Here is a 14,746-nt window from a genome sequence, read left to right as displayed (position 1 = left end):
ACTATGCCCTGCGGGCTGTCACTATTGGACAGTTCCTGTCCACAGTGCATACAGGCAGTTACCTGGAGGACAACTGTGACCACCTAGCAGACTTCCTGGAAACCAAAACCAATTCCAGAAGTCCTGAAGGTCTGAGAGTGGAGCAGCTGGTCGACCTGACATCACCACCCACCTTCACAAAAACAGATTCCTGTGTTCTGTATCATCTGGCCGGATACATCGTGAAGTGTGTCTTTAGCTGCTAACACTGCGAGACATGCAAGCATGCACTTGTGCAAAATGCAGATGATGCACATGAGCATGTTGTTCTGCTGCAGTTGAAGGAATTCAAACCGGCTGCACTTTATCGGCCATCTGACGAGGTCTTCACTGTCGTCCAGCATGTGGAGCAGCTGTTACGTTCAGGACAGATGGAGTGCACCAATGCAGTGGAACAGCTGGAAGAGGAGGCCATGCTTCTGGAGAGCAGCCTTCCATCATGCCATGATGTGAAGAGAAAGATAGTCTGCAAATATGTCAGGCTGAGGTTAAGGATTGCGGCAAAGTGCATCAGGGCTGAAAGGAGAGAAGACTAGAGTAAAGGTTACCTTGGCAGCAAGAGTCAGAACAAGAAGGCCAAGAAGGCTCAACCTCCTGCACCAAAGGCCATAATATCTAGGCCACTACCAAATACTTTAGTTATTGCCATGGATGTATTTGGCCTCTCCATTCCTGCTCAACCTTCAGCAACCACCAGCATCTTCCTGCAGCCATCAGTGAGACACCAGTGAGCAGTCACCACTAGTAGCTTCCAATGGTAGCAGCAGCAGCCTCTGCGAGCAGCAGCAGACACCACCAGCAGCAGACACCAGCAGCAGACACCACCAGCAGCAGACACCAGCAGCAGACACCACCAGCAGCAGACACCACCAGCAGCAGACACCACCAGTAGGAACAGCCACCACCAGCAGGAGCTTGCAGCCAAATCTGGCTCAATGTATGTATTAAGTTTAGTCCCTATTAAATCAATGAATAAAATGAATTCATATTTTTATTGTTAATGTTCTATTGTCGTTTTATCTGTGTCTTGTAAGATGACATTGAGTGCTTTGAAAGGCGCCTCTAAATACAATGCAATTAATTACAAAATCATTTTTTTATTATTATTGTTGTAGTAGTAGTAGTAGCTATAGCAGTAGCAGAACGTTAGCCTACTTGCCTTAGTCAGTCGTATTTGAATGCCTTAGACTTAGGCAATTATCCTATTAGGCTAAGGAGAAGTAAAACAGCATTTAAGTAATGGTAACAGTAAAAGCAGTAGCATCGTAGTAGTAGCAGTAGTATTTTGGTAATGTTTTAAAACCTAACAATCAAAACAACTTTACATAATGTCTCCTGACAACAAACAGTTTACGGACTTCAGTGAAATTAACAAGTTTTTCAGTTAGGTCCCTAAATCCATTACATTTTTAACATTAACATCGACATTTCATGCAAACCAAATGTAAAAATAACGATGCCTAAGAGTATACTTCTGATAGCTAATGCTTAAAAGTGTAAAAAACAACAACAACAACAAACGTTTAAAATGCTGTTATTTCATTAATTTACCAGTAATTGTTCTTGACGAGCAATTGAGTTAAACGGAGCTCCGTGCCTAGTGTGGAACTATTGGCGTCTTCGTAGCCCGGAAGTGTCGTCCGCCATTTTTTACGACGGTAGTCAATGGGAGTGTCATAACTCTGTATATACTCTGTGGCTCTGGAAGAGGGCTGCACTGGGATTGGGTCCCGCAGGGTCCCAACTCAAATCTCGCGGATGCGGGCGGGAGTGAACATACAATTTGCAGGTGCGGGCGGTAATGGTCAGAAATTTAGCGGGAGCGGGATGAAGAAAACAGTCCCGCGCAGGGCTCAACTGTGTGGCTAACTTATCAGTTATAAATGTATGACCTTTCTTGAATTTTATGTCAAAAGATGACCTAGTGAGTATTAACAAGGTCCTGAGGCTTAAAAAGTTTTAAAGCATCACTGGAGAAGTTTTGAATATTTTTATTATGTGCTTCTGACTTTTTTTGAAGCATACATTCTTGTTATGCTCATTCTCAGGCCTGAAACTGCCATAGCTATGAAGAATGCCGGAGACTGATGTCACACTTTAGAACTTTGTTTTCCCGCCTGGCACATCTGTTTACTTTACATTACCACATATCACACACATAAAAACAGGACTGTCAATATTAAATTAAATTTAAAAAAGGGTGCAGTTGTCATCTCCAATAAAATTGGAGAAAAGAAAGGACACTTGCCATCTCAAATGAAGTTTTAAAAAAAAATCCGTAGCATTTCGTAGTAGATGCAGCAACTAGACCCAAGACAATGCAATGAGAAGAAGCGAGGAAGAAGTCAGAAAGTCTGTTCATCCTAAAGAATAAACTTATTATTGTCCCTGCCTCAGCGATGAAGCCTCATTTAGAGACCTCAGCTCCGTTTGAGGCAAACGTGGAAATAGTTTCTTCTCGTGTAAAAATGTTTGGTCCATTTTTGCAAATTTCACTTTAAATTCTTGGAAGTTTGGAGACCTTTAAAATGTCCTTAGCTTTCTTGTAATTCATGCCACTGTTTTACATACTATGTGTATTGAACAGCACATGTTTTGATTTCACTCTATGCCACATTCAAATCCTTCAAAGTGTAAATCACAAAAATTAAACTGTATTACAGATAAACTACAACTTTTTCATAGTTTTTTGTCAGCATGTTTGGTGGTGTACACAAATAGCCAGTCTTATTCTTGTTATGTCCTGTAACATTACCCTATCTTGTCACGAGATATTGTTTGGATCTTCATTTGTTGTGTTATAAGGCGTAAGTTAGAAATCTTAAAAATTTTATATATTCCAGTCCTGCATTAAACCCCAGGAAATTATAGTATGACACGTTTGTTAAAAAAGTAGGCTACGTTTAATTTTATTTCAAATAAGCAGCATTTGCTCACACGATGTGGAACCATAGACTGTTTCTATCTGGCATTTTGCCAGGTAGAAACTGTTTCCCAGTAACAGAAGGAAAAAGGAAGCGCAAGCACCCACTGATTAATATCAGATATATTATCATGTACACGAAGTACACGAAATTTCTCCTCTGCATTTATCCCATCCAGGTTGGCACCTGTTGAACACACACATGAAAACGCACACGATCACACACTAATGGATGATACATTTATGAAAATGAATCTTACATAGTAGGTTTGAAAAATAGGTCTTATCTTAAACTGAGGAATTGTTACATTGCGTAGTCATGTGGGTACGTGTGTCGTCAGACAATGAGATATAGTGGAAAAACCACAAAACTCCTTCAACATTTGAAATGCCATCACACAACAGAGCATGAGGAAGTCATGCTGTGGCGAAGTGAAGGAGTGGACAAAATATACAGACCTGCTGCTAGTTCTGCTAGGGCGAGACAGGCATCACTAACCCTTCTTTTAATGCATTAAGCTTTTGTAAAAAGTATTGGTATCGTTATCAGTATCAACAAAATCACTTTGGTTTTACTTGGTAATGGATCTCAATAAAAATTAGTGGCACTATAATCAATCAATCATGAAATACAGTGAACACAATTAGTAATCAACAGGCTTTTCTGTACCTTATAGCCATTCCTGCTGGACTTCAAGGCACATCTCATCACATACCCTCCATGGCAAAGCCAGGTCCTAAATATCAACATAATTTAGAATAGTAGCAATGAGCCAAATGAATTGAAAAATACTTAGTCAATAGTGGGTGTAAATATCCACTAACACATCCAATGTCTTGATGAAACCTGTCTGTTGATCTAATCCACACCATAATGGTACATAAGACAACACGACAGTACACACAACAAAGCTCCCTAAACAACATAAGGGATATTCATTTATCAGCCTTTGCCATTTTCTGTTGATTTAAAATGCTCAAAACACACTGGACCTAAATACATAAAAACAAGAGTACTAACCACATTTAAATTATACGAGTCTGACTTTCTTACTCTGAACATTTGTTTCAGGAATGCTTATAGTTCTCCTCTATGCTACATACAATGTAAAAACGTACTTTTTTTGAATAGCATGCACACTACTGAGATGATCTTTTCAGACTTCTGTACTTTTTTGGAACCTAATGGTTTTCACATAGTTTCAGCTACTTAACTCTTCTAATGCCAAAATATTTAAGTCCTTCAGATGTGTTTTTACATTAAACTTTTCATAGGTATGACCAATACCTGGATATTAAATATTTAATAATATGAAAACTGGAATATGGAATCCAAGTGTGTGGGTAGTGAAATCACCTTATTCTAAAACATTGCTTCAAGATGCCGCCATGCCAGAGGCAGTCTATTGCAGCAGCAATTTTCCTAGAACAGTACACAAGTTTCTTCCCTCCCCCGTCTCTCTCCTGTAGTGAAGCCACTCACCCCACCCTTTACCCAAACCCCCATGGACACGAAAGACTTTCCTTTCTTGACTGACTGCTGACATGGAGATGAGAAAACTGGAGAAGCTCTGCCTACAGGCATAACTCCCCGAGTTCTGAAGTTCTGTTCCTGGTGGTTGGTGATGATGTTGTCTTAAAGTCACAGTAATCCAATTCTTGCTCATATGAATTTCCTGTTTGTTCACAGGTATACGTAAATTTCTTTTCAAGTACATATACACTAGTTTATTATTATTTCAAAATAATCAGATTCTTAGTTGGTTGACAGGAAAGCAATATCAATGTAAACGTGATCTGAGATGCAAAATCCAAAACAGCACTGCATAATCTGACACTAAAGGCTGTTCAGTCATGTCAAGGTTTTGAGCGAGTCACTCCAGATGTGCAAGTTTCCAGTTCCTTGCTCCCTGCTCTGCACCCGAGAACTGGTTTGCAACTATTGTTTAACCAAAGTATGTAGAGGGGATCCTCTGCAAGCACACACTGATTGGATTTACCTGATTTACATTATTAGCCTACTGTGACTAAGCAGACGTGTGCCAAAGGGACAAGAACTCATTTTTTGTGGGTTTATCCACTTTTATGCACTTTAGTGTCTTCTAATGTAGGTTTTGTTTGAAGGCCGACAGAGTAGATATTTCTTTTTCTTTTTTTCCCTTGTCCTGTCCAGCATTATGGCAGCAGAATGGTAATCTGAATACCTTTTTTGCCAAACAGATTTGCTTTGCCAAGGGAAGCTTTATAAATGTAAAGCTCCCCTTGATGCCCATCAGTTTTTGTTTACAATATTTCACATGTAATAGAGCTGAACCGGACCGGGGGACAAGGAAAGAAGAATACCAAAGAAGAGGAAACAGAACAAAAATAGAAACAAAAACCAGACAACCAGCTGCTACACCTGTAAAAACAAAACAGACGACAATCCACGGCCTCTGTTGGGAATCCAGCCTTAGCGCCACCATAAGCTCCTGAAAGCAGACAAGCAGAGAAAAAACAAACACACAAACAAACAAAAACCAGCAGAAGTAGCGGCAATCGCATACAACACAACTGTGGATGTAGATGACCTGAAACCACAGGATAACACATCAACTGCTTAGCGAGCCTGCTACTGGGCTAATGAATGTGTGTGTGTGTGCGTGTGTGAACATGCAATACCCATGGCACAGGACCTACATGATAACCCTGCTTAGTTATGAGTGTATAAGTGTACAGAGCAACAATCCACAGCCCCCCCCCCCAGCAATCAGAAGCAGGCAGAGAGGGCCTCAAGACCCAGGCCACCAGCAGCCCCCACAGAGCACAGAACCCAGGAAGCCCACCGCAGGGACAACCACGCATCCACCCAGAAGACCGCGGAGGAAAGAGCCCCCATAAGCATAGGGCAACGGCCCACCGACTACGCCAGGCCCCAGCTGCCCAGACATGGGCCGCGCACCGGACCCGGGCCCCAGGAGCCTGAGCGCCCCCATACCTCCTGGCAGAGGCCCCACCCATGGGGCTAATATAAATGTGAAACTACTTGAACTAATATTCAAATGTCAGAATATTAAATAAACATTTACTTTCTTTGAAAATTGTGTCTAAAAATGGATTTTATTTTTGCAATATTTAGGGCAATTCATTTTTGCACATCTGAGATCATTCAGTCATCAGTGAACACTTCCTCTCAGAGAAGTGAACACTGATCATTTAAAAACACATTTTATAATTGTTCTGTTCCTCTTGTGCAACACTGTAGATGTACCTGTTGAAGAACTAATACAGAAGGATTCTATTCTATTCTATTGTGTTCTATTCTATTGTATTGTGTTATGTTCTATTCTATTGTATTCTAATATATTGTATTCTATCCTATCCTTACATCCTCACATCACAGAAAATGTGACATATTTAGAATGTATATTTATTCCTGTTGAACTCAGACATAACGATTTAGGTTTAAATTTAAACATGAATCAAACTTTCAATAAAATGTCATTTGTTTTGATTAACAGTGTGTGTGTTGTTTCTGTCTCACGTGAACCAAGTGTGATTCAGAAGCTGCTCCAGCGTGGGGCGCTGCTTGGGAACTTTAGTCAAACACTGCTCCAAGAAATCCAGGCAATCTGGAGGATGTGAAGAAAAAGAACAAACATTGTTAGGTCTGCAGTGGTCTATCAGAATGTGAACTGAAACAGATGATCTTTTCTTAATGACAGATGTGTGTATGGGTGTTTGTTTTACCTTGAGACAGCATACTGCTAATCTTTAGTTTTTTCCTGATGAAGTTAGTGGACCTGAACTCTTTGTTGTGGAGCATTTCAAACAGCACCACTCCTACCTGCCACATTGTTGTAGGTCCAGCACTGTATGTATAGGAGCTCAGCCACTCTGGAGGGACATGAGCACTGGTACCTTGAGGATAAAGACATAAGAATAAATGTTAGAGGACGAGTGGCTTTGGTTTTTAAATCATTGATTGGAGAAGAGCGAAATCTGAAGTAATAACATACCATAAAAAGTCCGATACTTAGATGTCTTTTTGTTGATGCAGCTCATTCTATTTGACGAAGTCGTGGGACATCTGAGCCGGTCTCAATCAGGATATTTTCCACTTTGATGTCTCTGTGGAAGATGCTGTTTTGTTTAAGGTGTACTGCTGCATCAACCAACTGTTGTATTATAATTTGAAAGAGGAAAAAAAAAACAGTTTAGATATGTAAGAAGAGAGGATGGTGTGACATTTTTTATGGCTTTTATGACTGCAAATATTTTCCATCAGCTTACTTTTGCCTCATCTTCCTGGAGGGAGCCTCCATGCTCTTCGATGTAGTGAGCGAGGTCCTCGGCAGGCATTGGTCTCTCCAGCACAAGAATCAGCTCCTGCTGTAGATCATACCAGTCCAGCAGGGACACAGGTGCTGAGTGCCCCACTGAACTGGCAGTGCTACTTTCCAGCTTCAGCATAACAGCCACCTCCACTGAAATCTGCCTCCCATTCTTGTCCTGAAACATCACAGCAACAAAGAAAGTGTTAGGCAGGGCATCTATTTCATCCTGTATGGTCTCTGTTTTCTTTGGTCTCTTCCTGCTTGATGTTTCTTCAGCAGGTAAGGCCTTCCTCTTTCTATTACCCATCCTTATATCTCCATCAGATGTACAACCATCTAAATTGTTGCTACTGGATCCTATAAATGACAATAACACATTGAAACATTAGCATGTTGACACTCACGTTTGTAATTTGATTGAAAATGTGTGTTTAGATCAGTGTGACAAAGTTAAAGGACACTATAATATTCAACCACTACAGCTAAAATGTAATTTCACAGAATGCACCAGCCTACCACTTTCCACTGAGGAGGAGGCTGACTCTTGATTTAACCCGACATCCAGGAGTCCCCTCCTTCTCTTTGCCTTTCTTGAGGGTGCCTCTCCATCTTCTGTAACCTTCCTCTTTCTTCTTTTCACTGTCCTGACCTCGTCCTGACAGCTTGTTGAAGGTCCTGCCACCTCAGAGACCCTGGTTCTTTTATTGGGGAACTGCTGGTCGGGACTGGCTTTTCTTTTGGTTGCCTTTGTCCGGCCACCCTTCACTGAACGTGTCATGCTACTGTCGCCCTCTACAAATAACAATAAAAAAAAGTTATAATTTTGTTATTCATTTATTAAATAATTCTTTATCACTACCCAAAAAAGATTCAGATTAAAGACACATAACCAGTGATGATGATCTGAGGAAAACAGGGAGTGTAATACAGAAACTTCTTAATTTGCAAAAACAGTTGTAACTGTTTGGTAACCATAGTATTTTAATTAGTATTAAAATCACCTGCTGACACTGTTTGTGTATTCATCAGCTAAGTTGTTTCCAAACTGCAAAAACAACACCCCAATCTATTCGTGGTGATTTTTGAAGATTTCTACGATACCCTTTTCTGCTGAACTTCAATTCACCACAGTCTGAACCCTCTGAGACAAACTTTCTGTCATTAAAAAGAAAAACAAAAAGGGAAAAAAAATAACAATTTTGAGCTACATCACTAATTTTGAATAAAGTATTTTTCTTTTCCTTTCCTTTCCTTTCCATTCTATTCTATTCTATTTCTCGCTCTTCTTTGGATGTTGGCTGCCTTTTGTTTCGTTCTCTGTCAAGATGATCCCACACAGCTTCAATAATGTTGAGGTCCGGGCTCTGCGGAGGATTCATCCCTCCATGAGACCTGCTGCCACTGATTTTCAGTTCACCTCTTCTCCATATCTCTCCCTGTATTGTTTAACGCCTGTAAAACTGTGTTGTCTAAGGTATTTTTCATCAATGCAGCTAACCAAATTAGAACAATTTATGTCTTTTCAACATGCTGCTTGTTAAAAAGAACCTAAATACACAATTTAAAATTTGTGTATTGCTATAAGTTGTCATTTATGTGTTGACAAAATACTGGTTCATGTTTCGAGGTCCATTTTCTAAGCCTGAACTATCTAATGGTCAGTGTTAAGTGGCTTATCAAACCGAAAAACAACTTGATCTGAAAATAGTCAGGTGTCAGAACTGAGTGGAAAAAGCAGCCATGTCTAAAAGAAAAACATTGTTAGACTTTTGGAAAGCCCAGACAACTACTGCTCAATATCATTTCAGTCATTTTGCATTTGGGAACAAATAGAGTTAAGTGTGAAGGTTTTTTTTTTTGTGGGTGCTTCAACAACAACATACTGCTGGGAGAGGCTTGTCAATGGTGCAGTTACGTCTCCATGCCGTGGTTCGTGCCAAGGAGATGACTATAAATGACTTTTCAGGTGGGCCTTATCAATTCATGCAACTGCCTCTCTATCAGAGTACGGACAATGGTGTGTCAGAAACTGCCAGCAGACTTCCAAGCCATAAATAAATGCAACTTGTACATGTTTTTTTTCCTCTTCGTGACGAATTTTTTGACTGATGCAATTTATACTCCGGAGAAATTAAAGTCCGGAAAATGCAGATGAAGTCATAACAGGGTTTGGGGAGAGTGGAAGTAGATGGAAAGCAACAGCGACTTGTGTAAAACTGCTTCTCTTTTGTCCAGGGGACCTGTACTACAAATCTTTCGGTGATTTGACTTAACTAATCCTAACCATTGACATCTCGCTATGCAGTACTACGATGCTGGTTATTAATTTAGTAAGCCAACCCAGGTTTTCTAACTAACATTCATGTAAAACAGGTGGAGTTGGCACTATTAACGCATCAAGTTCTATTTTATTTAATCAATTTCTAAGAGAAGTGATTTGTCAAGAGGGGGTACTTTTAAGTGTGTTGATCTGGGAGAGCTAACAGGATTAGCCATGATAGGTAGTTCCACATCGGCTAATGTGGGCTTGGTTAGCTACCAGGTTGTTTTCAATGGTGCAGAGCCAAGCTTCCACATCCAAAGCTACAAAAGACTACTGTTGTCACAAGTGCCACCATAACTAAAGGAGGCTGAGGAGTAGATTAAACCAACTGAGCGAGTGAAAGCTGGAGATGGATGGGGAGAACTAACAGCCATGCAACACATGCAAACTGAGATATACCTAAAGGAGAAAAAGTGTGTTACTGAAGTTACAGTGAAAGATACGCCACTATGGGTATACAAGTAATTAAGAACTGAATTAGATCAATTATTCTGAAATTAAATTAATGATATTCAACTAGACAAGAGAAGCGAGCAATTCCACAGAGCACAAGCAAGCTACACAGGAAGTGATGCAATAACCTTAACCATGAACATTAGCATGTCAATTCGTATACAGTCCAATTCAGAAATACACTTAAAATCTTTCAGAAAGTGGTGTACTGATTATTATACATGACAACTGATTACACTGAATTTCAAAAATAGGAGACTGACAATGCATGTAAAGAATCGGGAAGAAAGTGAAAAATATCCACTGTAAAATGACTCATGGAACTGTGTAGCCAACTTATCAGATATAAATGTATGACCTTTCTTGAATTTTTATGTCAAAAGATGACCTAGTGAGTATTAACAAGGTCCTGAGGCTTAAAAAGTTTTAAAGCATCACTGGAGAAGTTTTGAATATTTTTATTATGTGCTTCTGACTTTTTTTGAAGCATACAAACCTTTGTTATTCTCAGGCCTGAAACTGCCATAGCTATGAAGAATGCTGGAGACAGATATCACACTTTAGAACTTTGTTTTCCCGCCTGCCACATCTGTTTAATCTACATTACCACATTACGTACACATAAAAACACTTGTCAATAATTAATTAAGTTTAAAAAAAAAAGGGCACAGTTGCCATCTACAATAAAATTGGAGAGAAGAAAAGACACTTGCCATCTCAAATGAAGTTATAAAAAAAAATCCGTAGAATTTCGTAGTAGATGCAGCAACTAGACCCAAGACAATGCAATGAGAAGAAGCGAGGAAGACGTCAGAAAGTCTGTTCATCCTAAAGAATAAACTTATTATTGTCCCTGCCTCAGCGGTGAAGCCTCATTTAGCGACCTCAGCTCCGTCTGAGGTAAACGTGGAAATAGTTTCTTCTCATGTGAAAATGTTTGGTCCGTTTTTGCAAATTTCACTTTAAATTCTTGGAAGTTTGGAGACCTTTAAAATGTCCTTAGCTTTCTTGTAATTCATGCCACTGTTTTACATACTATGTGTATTGAACAGCACATGTTTTGATTTCACTCTATGCCACATTCAAATCCTTCAAAGTGTAAATTACAAAAATTAAACTGTATTACAGATAAACTACAACTTTTTCATAGTTTTTTGTCAGCATGTTTGGTGGTGTACACAAATAGCCAGTCTTATTCTTGTTATGTCCTGTAACATTACCCTATCTTGTCACGAGATATTGTTTGGATCTTCATTTGTTGTGTTATAAGGCGTAAGTTAGAAATCTTAAAAATTTAATATATTCCAGTCCTGCATTAAACCCCAGGAAATTATAGTATGACACGTTTGTTAAAAAAGTAGGCTACATTTAATTTTATTTCAAATAAGCAGCATTTGCTCACACAATGTGGAACCATAGACTGTTTCTATCTGGGATTTTGTGAACAGTAACCTAGGGAAAAAGGAAGCGCAAGCACCCACTGATTAATATCAGATATATTATCATGTACACGAAGTACACGAAATTTCTCCTCTGCATTTATCCCATCCAGGTTGGCACCTGTTTAACACACACATGAAAACGTACACGATCACACACTAATGGATGATACATTTATGAAAATGAATCTTACATAGTAGGTTTGAAAAATAGGTCTTATCTTAAACTGAGGAATTGTTACATTGCGTAGTCATGTGGGTACGTGTGTCGTCAGACAATGAGATATAGTGGAAAAACCACAAAACTCCTTCAACATTTGAAATGCCATCACACAACAGAGCATGAGGAAGTCATGCTGTGGCGAAGTGAAGGAGTGGACAAAATATACAGACCTGCTGCTAGTTCTGCTAGGGCGAGACAGGCATCACTAACCCTTCTTTTAATGCATTAAGCTTTTGTAAAAAAGTATTGGTATCATTTTCAGTATCAACAAAATCACTTTGGTTTTACTTGGTAATGGATCTAAATAAAAATTAGTGCCACTATAATCAATCAATCAATCATGAAATACAGTGAACACAATTAGTAATCAACAGGCTTTTCTCTACCTTATAGCCATTCCTGCTGGACTTCAAGGCACATCTCATCACATACCCTCCATGGCAAAGCCAGGTCCTAAATATCAACATAATTTAGAATAGTAGCAATGAGCCAAATGAATAGAAAAATGCTAAATCAATAGTGGGTGTAAATATCCACTAACACATCCAATGTCTTGATGAAACCTGTCTGTTGATCTAATCCACACCATAATGGTACATCAGACAACACGACAGTACACACAACAAAGCTCCCTAAACAACATAAGGGATATTCATTTATCAGCCTTTGCCATTTTCTGTTGATTTAAAATGCTGAAAACACACTGGACCTAAACACATAAAAACAAGAGAACTAACCACATTTAAATTATACGAGTCTGACTTTCTTACTCTGAACATTTGTTTCAGAAATGCTTATAGTTCTCCTCTATGCTACATACAATGTAAAAACGTACTTTTTTTGAATAGCATGCACACTACTGAGATGATCTTTTCAGACTTCTGTACTTTTTTGGAACCTAATGGTTTTCACATAGTTTCAGCTACTTAACTCTTCTAATGCCAAAATATTTAAGTCCGTCAGATGTGTTTTTACATTAAACTTTTCATAGGTATGACCAATACCTGGATATTAAATATTTAATTATATGAAATCTGAATATTTTCAAAACTGGAATATGGAATCCAAGTGTGTGAGTAGTGAAATCACCATATTCTAAAACATTGCTTCAAGATGCCGCCATGCCAGAGGCAGTCTATTGCAGCAGCAATTTTCCTAGTACAGTACACAAGTTTCTTCCCTCCCCCGTCTCTCTCCTGTAGTGGAGCCACTCACCCCACCCTTTACCCAAACCCCCATGGACACGAAAGACTTTCCTTTCTTGACTGACTGCTACCTCAACTTTCCAGTATGTATCCAACTGATTCTGAGGCTTAAGAGGGTGCTGTGGAAAACATGCTGCCTTGGTCCTGTCCCAACATTTCAGATCTATTGCTGCGTCAACCAATTGTTGTAGTATAATCTGAAAGGCAGGGACAAAAAAGGTTAGATATTTAAGAAGAGAGGATGATGAGAGGTTTATTCCTGTTGAACTCGGATATAAATATTTAGGTTTAAATTTAAACATTAATCAAACTTTCAATAAAATTTCAGTTGTCTTGATTAAAAGAGCGTGTGTTGTTCCTGTCTCACATCAATTAAGGGTGACCTAGAAGCTGCTCCAGTGTGGGGCGCTGCTTGGGAACTTTAGTCAAACACTGCTCCATGAAATCCAGGCAATCTGGAGGATGTGAAGAAAAAGAACAAACATTGTTAGGTCTGCAGTGGTCTATCAGAATGTGGTCTGAAACAGATTATCTTTTCTTAATGACAGATGTGTGTATGGGTGTTTGTTTTACCTTGAGACAGCGTACTGCTAATCTTGAGTTTTTTCTTGATGAAGTTAGTGGACCTGAACTCTTTGTTGTGGAGCATTTCGAACAGCACCACTCCTACCTGCCACACTGTTGTAGGTCCAGCACTGTATGTATAGGAGCTCAGCCACTCTGGAGGGACATGAGCACTGGTACCTTGAGGATAAAGACATAAGAATAAATGTTAGAGATAGAGGATATTTTCCACTTTGATGTCTCTGTGGAAGAAGCTTTTATACTTAAGGTGTACCGCTGCATCAACCGTCGCATTATTGTCAGAAACCGACAGGACACAGGCGCAGGATCAATTTCAAAGTAAGATAGTTTATATAATAAACTCCGGACAGAGAAATAAACACTTATGAAAATTACTAAGGCTCTGATCACTATTACTATAGAAGTGTAAGAGGCCGGTATAAAACTTAATCAAAAGAAACAGTCTCTCCACTCTAGGAGGAAAACAAAAGGTCTATGAAAAGATTAATATTTCAATTTAACCACACGAAACTCCACCTTCTAATGGAGGAATTATAGAATATATCAAAGAACAAAAATCAAGCAGCCACTCCTATAACGGAGGAGCTATGAAACATTACAACAAAAATCTCTCAAAAGGAGGAAACCAAAAACGACTATAAAAATGAGTCAAAGCTGAACTGTGAAACTACACAAACATTAACCAAAAGAAAAACTCTGAAGGAGAAACACTCGACTTCAGCGAATAAACAAGGCATCAAAATATTGAATACCACAATGGTCAGGAATCTGGAACACAAGGAATCAAGCGATAGGTTTTGGAGGCTAGGATGAGGACTGTTAGGTACAACACACTGGCCACAAGACAAGGGAAGACAAAGACTATATGAGGATCCAAGGGGAACAGGTGGAAACACCTTGGTAATCAGGGGAGACACGCAGACGCAGGACACGGGAGGAAGGGCAAATTAGCTGAAACGAGAGGAGAAGTTAACATTCAAAATAAAACAGGAAGTGACGAGACATGAAACAAAACCTGAATCCTGACAAATATAATCTGAAAGAGGAAAAAAAACAGGTTAGATATTTAAGAAGAGAGGATGGTGTGACATTTTTTATGGCTCTAAATTATTTTGATAACCATTATGAAATCATTTAAATCAAACAAAGCAGAAAGTGTGACGATGTCTCTCAAAGAATGACATTCACAAAGATTGCAAATATTTTCCATCAGCTTACTTTGGCCTCATCTTCCAGGAGG

At 39.2% G+C, this 14,746-nt stretch overlaps 1 pseudogene; it reads right to left on the bottom strand.

The window, feature by feature from the left end:
- Positions 1-715: 715 nt before the first annotated feature.
- LOC140280340 (uncharacterized) overlaps positions 716-14,746 on the bottom strand; it is a 29,228-nt pseudogene continuing 15,197 nt past the window's right edge.

This window comes from Leuresthes tenuis, unplaced genomic scaffold, assembly GCF_036924035.1.
Source record: "Leuresthes tenuis unplaced genomic scaffold, fLeuTen1.0.hap1 SCAF_21, whole genome shotgun sequence".
Classification (NCBI taxonomy): domain Eukaryota; kingdom Metazoa; phylum Chordata; class Actinopteri; order Atheriniformes; family Atherinopsidae; genus Leuresthes; species Leuresthes tenuis.
This window is presented reverse-complemented; position numbering and strand designations above follow the sequence as displayed.